Below are 8106 nucleotides of genomic sequence, written 5' to 3'. Positions count from 1 at the left end.
TATATATATATATATATATACATAGTTATCATATTTCTAATACCATAGTAGTCATAAATATAATTATAGTAATTTGTAATTATAGTTACAAATACTAAAAACTTTTTCTTTCAGTCTACGTATTTCGCGCTTCCTTGAGATTATTTGATATTAAATCTAATTTTTGTTGGATCGATACGACGAGCAAAAGTCAATCGGGATCGAACGAGGTCTTCGCGGAGTCTACACAATTGGATCGGCACTTAATAATAAATTACTCTCGTCGTTTTTTCGTACCCTTTCTCTCCCAGGAAAGTAAATGGTTGGATTACACGTCGTAAATCGACATTTCTAAATCATTTTTAATCGATTTCGCGAGTCGAAAAGCCCAGAACGATAGATGGTGCTAGTGATTTATTTATTATTTAAATTTTAGAAAGAGGGAAGCCGATGGCGGCATCATTCACCTTTGCCTCTAATTTTTTCGTCCCCCAATGGCTGCTATTGAGAGATTTATGACAAGCTTAAACGATACTTGGCAGAAGCTTTTGAGATTTCGTTTCTTTCGTTTTCTTATTTCTTTTCCATTTCTCTACTGCTTCTCCGTACATCTCTACACTGAATTAGCATTCAATTTTTAAAGCACATTCTCGTCTTCATCTGGATTCTATATCTCTTAAACTAAAAAAATTTAACTCGAAAAAATTGTAACTACTATTACAAATTTCTTATTCCTGACGGATCATTCATATCTCGATTCATACGAATGACGTTCGTAGCTTAAAGGTCAAATTTTAAAAGCCAATAGCAAAAATCGTAAAGTTAGTTATTATAGAATAATATATAATCCTAATTTTTGTATCGGTTTTCTCATCTATTTGCATCTATGTAAACGATAAGGTTTTTGTGAGTACAACTCTACTTCTGTTTATGCTTATCTACTTCTTACACGCCACTTCACGTCGTGTACTTATAATATAAGAGAGTGCAAAATCGATATCCTTCTCGGGCGAGATTATCTGGAATGATAATTCGACTATCGAATTTTATTATTGATCGAGAATGGAATAATGCCGACTTTTTGGAATAACTGATAATGTAATTCACTACAGCAAGTTTTTATTATTGATCGAGTGGAATAATCAATTTTTTTTAGAATATTTCATAATATGAATAACTTATACAGCAAATTCTTTGACAGTATCACGAACATGAATCAATATCGCGAAGAAATATGATTCTTAAAATATTTTAAACGATCAAAAAAATTAATCAGACCCGCAAAATTATAACTAAATTTAATAATATTGTATCTTTATTTTTGAAAAAAGTATTTCTTTGTCACTCGTATTCTTCAAGTGATTATAAAAAATTATATCTATATAATAAATTTGTAACTATAAATCTCTACTGACATCATTCTTTGAATCTGTGTGAATTTTTCAGTACGATTGTGAATTTTTCATAAAACTAACCGCTTATCAACATCAGAAAGTTACAAAGTCATAATTGCGTGCGAAATTGTTGAGTCTATCGATCCATCGAATATTCGTTTGCGATTGCAGAGACGGCACGCAATTTCGTCGTGAACTACGCCTGTAAATTGAAATATAACATTCCCTGTTGTCGGATCAATTAAAATATAAATTGGACAAAGTTCGTGAATCACTCACTCTATGTGTCATGAAAAAAAAAAAACGAGACTGTCGCCTCGGAAATCTGTTTTACGAAGTCCGGATAATTATTAGAACGATGGAAAAACCGACTTTTTCACGTCGCAAAAATTTTTCCGATTTTTCAAATAGTTACAAATTCATTCAATATGCCGATAAAAATGGCTCTTTCTCTGAACAAAATATGTTGGATATATTGAATACGATTATTCACCAGAAATTCATTATTTAAAAAGAAAACAAAAGAAAAAAATCTATTGCTATATGCAATCGAATAAAGTGTATATTATTAATTTGTACTGCACTTTATACATAAAGTAAATAATTATAATATTTAAAATACTAGAGAGAAAGAGAAAGAGAGACAGGAGATTTAATATAAAAATAAAATTTTTATTTTGTAACAAGACAAATTATCTATAACAAGTCTTAATCCGTAGTTTACGCGCGCTCATCTATACCTAAATATTCTTCAAAATAATAGTGCAAAATCCGCGAGAACGAAATGCAAGACGCGTTAATTAACGTTACACAAATCGAATGAAATGAGTTTCAAGGACGGCCGCGAGTACAATCGCGGCACGCGATGCACGGTGTCTAAAACCCGAAGGAACGAATGGCCGAATGTCATGAGGGATGGTAGAGGTTGGTGAACGTCCTTCGACCCGCTCGACTACGCCGTCGCCTTTATGAATGCTATTAAATTCGCTGCCGCCACCGCCGCGAACTTTTCCAACTTTTGGGATAATGGAACCGCGTGCCGGTGCGCGGCCGCGCGTGCTCGCGGTAATTTCGCGCTTATTCGGCTTTATTACCGTCGCGGCAATTATTGAAAAGTTTTCGCGCGCATCAAGACCGGACGGCGAGACCGCCCTCCGACTGTCTCTCCACTTTGTGCGCGGTTGAATTCATCATGGAGCTTCCAACTTAAACGTTTCTTTATTAGGCACGAATTGTCACCCTTCTGGAAAACTTAATTTTTATGATATTGAAAGCACTCCATAATTATGCATTTATATATTTCCAACGAAATTTGCGCGTTCTGAAAATTTTATGTTTATGCACGGAAAGAGCAATTTTGCTGAAAAATATAAAAATTTATATAGCTAAATTTATCTATAAATACAAATCCCCGAAAATAATTTTGCTGCACCGGATCTATCAAAATACAATAATTTGGTGGGATGACAAAATTAATTGCTAGAATATCAAAAATATAATATATAAGAACAGTCTGCATATTCTTATGAAGTTGTCATTATCAGTTTAAAAATTGTGAGGTTAAATTATATCGCTCTCTCTCTCTCTCTCTCTCTCTCCCTCTTTTCTATCATATTAATTTACTTGCGTTTTTCTTTTGCTTATCCGTTCATTGTTCTCGTTTATTTTATTTCAATTTATTTTATTATTTTTTATTTATTTCCGAGTTGTGTTTTTACTAAATTCCTGCGCTACTTGTGTTGTTAGTTTTTCTTTTTATTATTTTGCGTTTTTGCTCTTGAATGTTTTTGTTTCCTCATTCTGTGTGTTCTTAGAGGATTCATCTTAGAACAACAATAAATGCTTTATCTCTCTCTCTCTCTCTCTCTCTCTCTCTCTCTCTCTCTCTCTCTTTCTTTAAAGTATTGCGTTCAAGAGAAATGATGATATATGATTCAATATTACGTTCTCTTTTTAAAACGAGCACACAGATATTAAAATCAAGGGATGCATAATCTATCTTTCTGTGCCTAAGGCGTGGATAGTGGACATTACAAGCTGTTAATCATATATAAATTTGTAGCTTAAATTATTTTTGACACGTTTCAATATATTCGACAAAAGAAAATGGAAGAGAAAAAAAACAAAGGGGAGAGTATTCATTCCTTTATCAGAATAATTTCAGAAACACGTAGCGTTAAACGTGGGTGGGAAACGGACGTTTTATCGCGGGACATATCGTGTACCCGTAATTTCAATTTAAGCAACGTGTGTTTCGTGACGTGAATTCTCTCACGAGTTCTCCATCGGGTTCCAAGCGTGCCAAGTGGATGATCGTTGCGAAATCGCGAGTGCAACGCTCGGAATTATCCCCGAAGGAGGTGAACACAGCTGGTCCGGTCCGGGGCGAATCTAAAACGGCGTCGCGGCGCCGTGCGCACACGGCGAGTAGGTAATCAAATTAAACTCGTAGAACGGGGAGAGCATAAAGAAAACTGTAAATGTACGATGCATAAATTAGCATCGTGCACCGCGGCGAGCACCTAAATGCTACGACTCCTAAATGCAACATTACATACTCGGGCTCGCGCTGCAAATTGCTGGTTTACGCCCTTTCCATAAATTAAGGGTGAAATGATAACGACGACTCTGGCTGTCGATCGCGATAATCGTGCGGAAAAAGTTCGAGTATCGATAAACCCCGGATTGCGTTCATTTTCCCTTCCGCCTCCCTCCCTCTCTCTCTCTCTCTCTCTCTCTCTCTCTCTCTTCCCCCCTCCTCTCTCTTTCTACTGCTTTCCTGCGAAAACGCACGATCCGATTTTCGCAATGTGCATCGCGGCCGGATTATGGAAACATTCTGGCGCGCACGACCCGATCGAGGAAGATTTATCGCGATTGTAACACGCGGCTGTCAAAAGCTATTTTCGTCCCGCTCACTTGCTCTCTTTCTCTCTCTCTCTCTTTCTCTCTCTCTCTCGCGCGCGCGCGCGCGCGCTACGCTCACCTGCCATAAGTCATGCGCGGTTCACCCTCTTTTTTCAACCCCAGTACTTGTTCAGGCAATTTAACATTCCCGCGTTCCACAAGTTCCCGCGTATAAACTATGAATAAACATTAGATTTATGGACATTTAATATTATTAGTCGAATACGATAGCATTCGAATGGTTATTAAAACAGTAGATCAATGTCACATATCCCAATGTTTCAGGATGTCGAATATATAAACAGAAAACGCATTTTTGTATGTTTATAAATAAAATTTGCTTAAGCTTTTTAGTGTATAATTTTAGTGTATAATAGAATAAAATGGAAAATTAACGGAGAAATTTAAATTTCCATTAATTACAACTGCGAATTATTCACTCAATGGATGCGGCCCACTTGGCGCTACAAATGCTTCGAAGTATTTAAATGACCAATGAAAGAATTTTACTAATTGAATGAAACAATTTTTTATTAATTGACTAATCAAAAAATGTTTTAAAACATTTGTAGCATTAAGTGGATTGTAGCCAATACAGAAAAAAATTCTATTATCCTTTCATCCTTAATTTATGGAAAGGGCGTAAACAGCAATTCTGCAAAATACTATATGTATATCGTTTTCTAGTCGATATTTTATTAACGAAGATATCCCTTGTTATAGGAAAACGTTTTATTAAGCGACGAATTGATACAATTTGCATATTTCGAACAATCGTAAGATACGACATCGCAGTTGTAGTGTTTTTGTAAGCAATCGTTTCTAAATAGTAAAGAAACCAATATAAATGTTCCACCAAGCACGATCAAGAAAATAAATTTTGTGGCGAATAGCTTAATCACTAAATTCCCGTTTCCCAATATCGGTACAAACGAATAATTTGTGGCCGAAGCAGGTGTCTCAAGCGCGCAAATGTCGATTCGTTTTACATGGCTGTCGAACTTGCTTAGTTTCGATTATAAAATGCAGCTTATTTTAATGTAAAAAGGGTCAATTTTAATTTACATTTACATTCATTCGCGAACAGAGCAAATACTTACGTTTTTATTCTCTGGCAAGCTACTTTTGTCGCAATAAATCTATATAAATCGTCAGAGGGATGTTAGATGAAGAGTTTTCGAATATATCTACATTATAATCGTTAGTTCGTATATCTTCGTAATCAATTTCAATTTAAAAAAATGCATAAAAACGAAAAAAAAGTTATCCGGATAGTTGCTATAATCAAATATTTTGAAATGTTTAATTATTTTTATATCGCGTAAAGTTAGGATTAGCAAAATTCTGTATTTTTTGAATAAAGTTCAGGTCAGTAGTAAAAAAATAAAAATGGTATTTTCTGGAAAAACTGGTTTTCCGATTAAAAGCAATAAAATAAATAGAATATTTTGTTATCGATATTCTGTTTCAGCATTCTAGCATCACTATTCTAGTTTAGCATCAATTGAAAGAGTGTTTTCCAATTTAAGCTTTATCCAAAATAAAATCCGTAATAGATTAGGAATTAACATAATAAACAAATTAGTTTTTGCCACAAGATATTGAGTGATAAATGCGAATCAGAGATATTGATAAAAATATTTAATTCTGTTACATTGAAAAAAATATGCTGAATTTTAATAAATCATTTATTTGAATAGTGCCAAATTAAATATTTACTAAATATAAAAATATATTTATTTGATACAAAAAACCCATTAATTTGATTTAACTATAATTTCTTTTTATTGAGTAAATATTTATTTATTGTAAGTAAATATTTAATTAGCACCATTCAAATAAACATGTATTAAAATTTAATATATTTTTCAGTGTACTATTATGTTTCTAATATTAAACTAAAAATTAATGTAAAATTTATAATGACATTTATATTTCCAAAGTTTTTAAATTAAAAATATATTTTACATATTAATTTGAATTAAAAAAAAAAGACTTTATTATAAGATGTTTAATAACTATAATGGGGTTCGTTTCATTTTTCTATAAACTGTCGTGGTTAGTATGCTTTACTAATTAAAATAAAAATATCTTCTTGTATAAAATACATAAATATATTTTAGCATTACACACATTAACCATTTTTATAATTTTTGCTAGTTTATTCTATTGGATAAAGTTCGAGACGGTAAAAATCATGATTCATCATGTTTTCTTCCACCTATTAGATTATTTCGACCAATCTTGCATAAAGTTATTAATAAATAATTCATTTAATTCAATTACATTATTAGAAAATGGAAATATCCAATTTATTCCAACATTTTAACCTAATTATATAAATAAAATATATATAAGTTGCAAATTTTTTCGTTAAAACAGCTATCATTCTTATCGAATTACATTTCACATTATTAATGATAGTTTTTCGCGACCAGTTTAGTCGCTACTAATTTCATCGATCTTCTTATTTATATATTAAGAGACATGCCGTATTTAATAAAATATCGCAGTTAAACTAACTATTATAATTTGCAAAATGTACATATTTCAAAGAGAACTTGCGGACTCGATTATCAGAGGAGACACAGTAGTATTTCGGCGCTAAGACAAGTGCATAAAAATAAACATCTTGCAAAATATATAAAGGCTTCTACAAGCAGTTTGATATTGCATGAGTTCGATGTTGTTTATGACAGCTTCTTACGATCGATCGATCTTGACTCCTTCGTCGTATCGTTATTATTATTAAACGACGTTTTCGCGAAGGAGATACTTGGGATCGATCGGCCGCCATGCAGGAGAGGTCGAAGAGAATTCTCCGGCGAATCCACGATGGCTCGGAAATTGGCCAATCTTTAGCCGTGCAGGCGGGCAAAATCTCTCTGTGGCAGTACCGAGATTGCCAGAGCGCGGTTTTTCTCCACGCTTAACGGTCCACGTACCACGATTGGCTGCTGCGACGAGCTTTTCGGCCGAGCACACGATCGACATGAACTCTTTTTCTCTTTTTCTTCGCTTTCTCTTTCTCTATCTCTCTCTTATCCTCTATCAGTCCCATGTCTCGACTACACAATTTCAAATGCGAATAGCAAATAGATTATCGTTGTTTGCCAATCGATCGGATACTTGGCGATTTTATGCTGTTCCATCAGGGAATGAGTTCTCTAAAATTGACCAAAATTATCCGTAAACATATTTCGACAGTCACGAGACTGAATTGCGTGTTACGCGAATAAAGTTCCACACACATATTTTTAGATTACATCTACAATAGCATGACAGTAGCAATACGCAATAAATTCAGATTTTTTTTTTTATTATAATAGATAAATTTTAAGATTTTACCGAGAAAATATAAGCAAAAAACTGTGGAATAGACTGTAAAATTATTTCCCCTATAATGATGCAATAATAATTAAATAAATTATTAAATAAGTAATTAAATAAGTAAATATTATAATAATTAAATAAATCATGTTAAGTAAATCTACTTAACGAATCAATCATTCAGCTTAAAATTTTGATATTAATAATACCATAATATAATATAATAATATAATCTATAAATATATTTATATAAATGCATAATGTTGAGTGTTGTTTCCTGGATTATTATAATAAATGAGTAACAATTTGTTCTTTCTTTTACATAAATATTTCCAAGGTGTGATGATTATCTACATCAAGATCAGACAATACAAAATTACTTAGAATTGGCGCTTAGCTACTTTTACATCGTCCATTTGGCACGGCAATGAGCTATTGGCTCGTTGAAAAACGAGCTTCTTCTTCGTAGAAACTGAAGATCGACGTTGCATGTTTC

General features: G+C 33.0%; 1 long non-coding RNA gene across 1 annotated transcript in view; it reads right to left on the bottom strand.

Annotated features, from left to right (window-relative positions):
* The window catches only part of LOC108746256, a 15971-nt gene that overhangs the window by 7308 nt on the left and 557 nt on the right, over positions 1-8106 (bottom strand). The window lies entirely within an intron of this gene.

The sequence above is a fragment of the Trachymyrmex septentrionalis genome, unplaced genomic scaffold (assembly GCF_001594115.1).
Source record: "Trachymyrmex septentrionalis isolate Tsep2-gDNA-1 unplaced genomic scaffold, Tsep1.0 scaffold161, whole genome shotgun sequence".
Lineage (NCBI taxonomy): Eukaryota > Metazoa > Arthropoda > Insecta > Hymenoptera > Formicidae > Trachymyrmex > Trachymyrmex septentrionalis.
The sequence above is the reverse complement of the archived record's forward strand: the minus strand, read 5'-3'. Positions and strand labels throughout refer to the sequence as shown.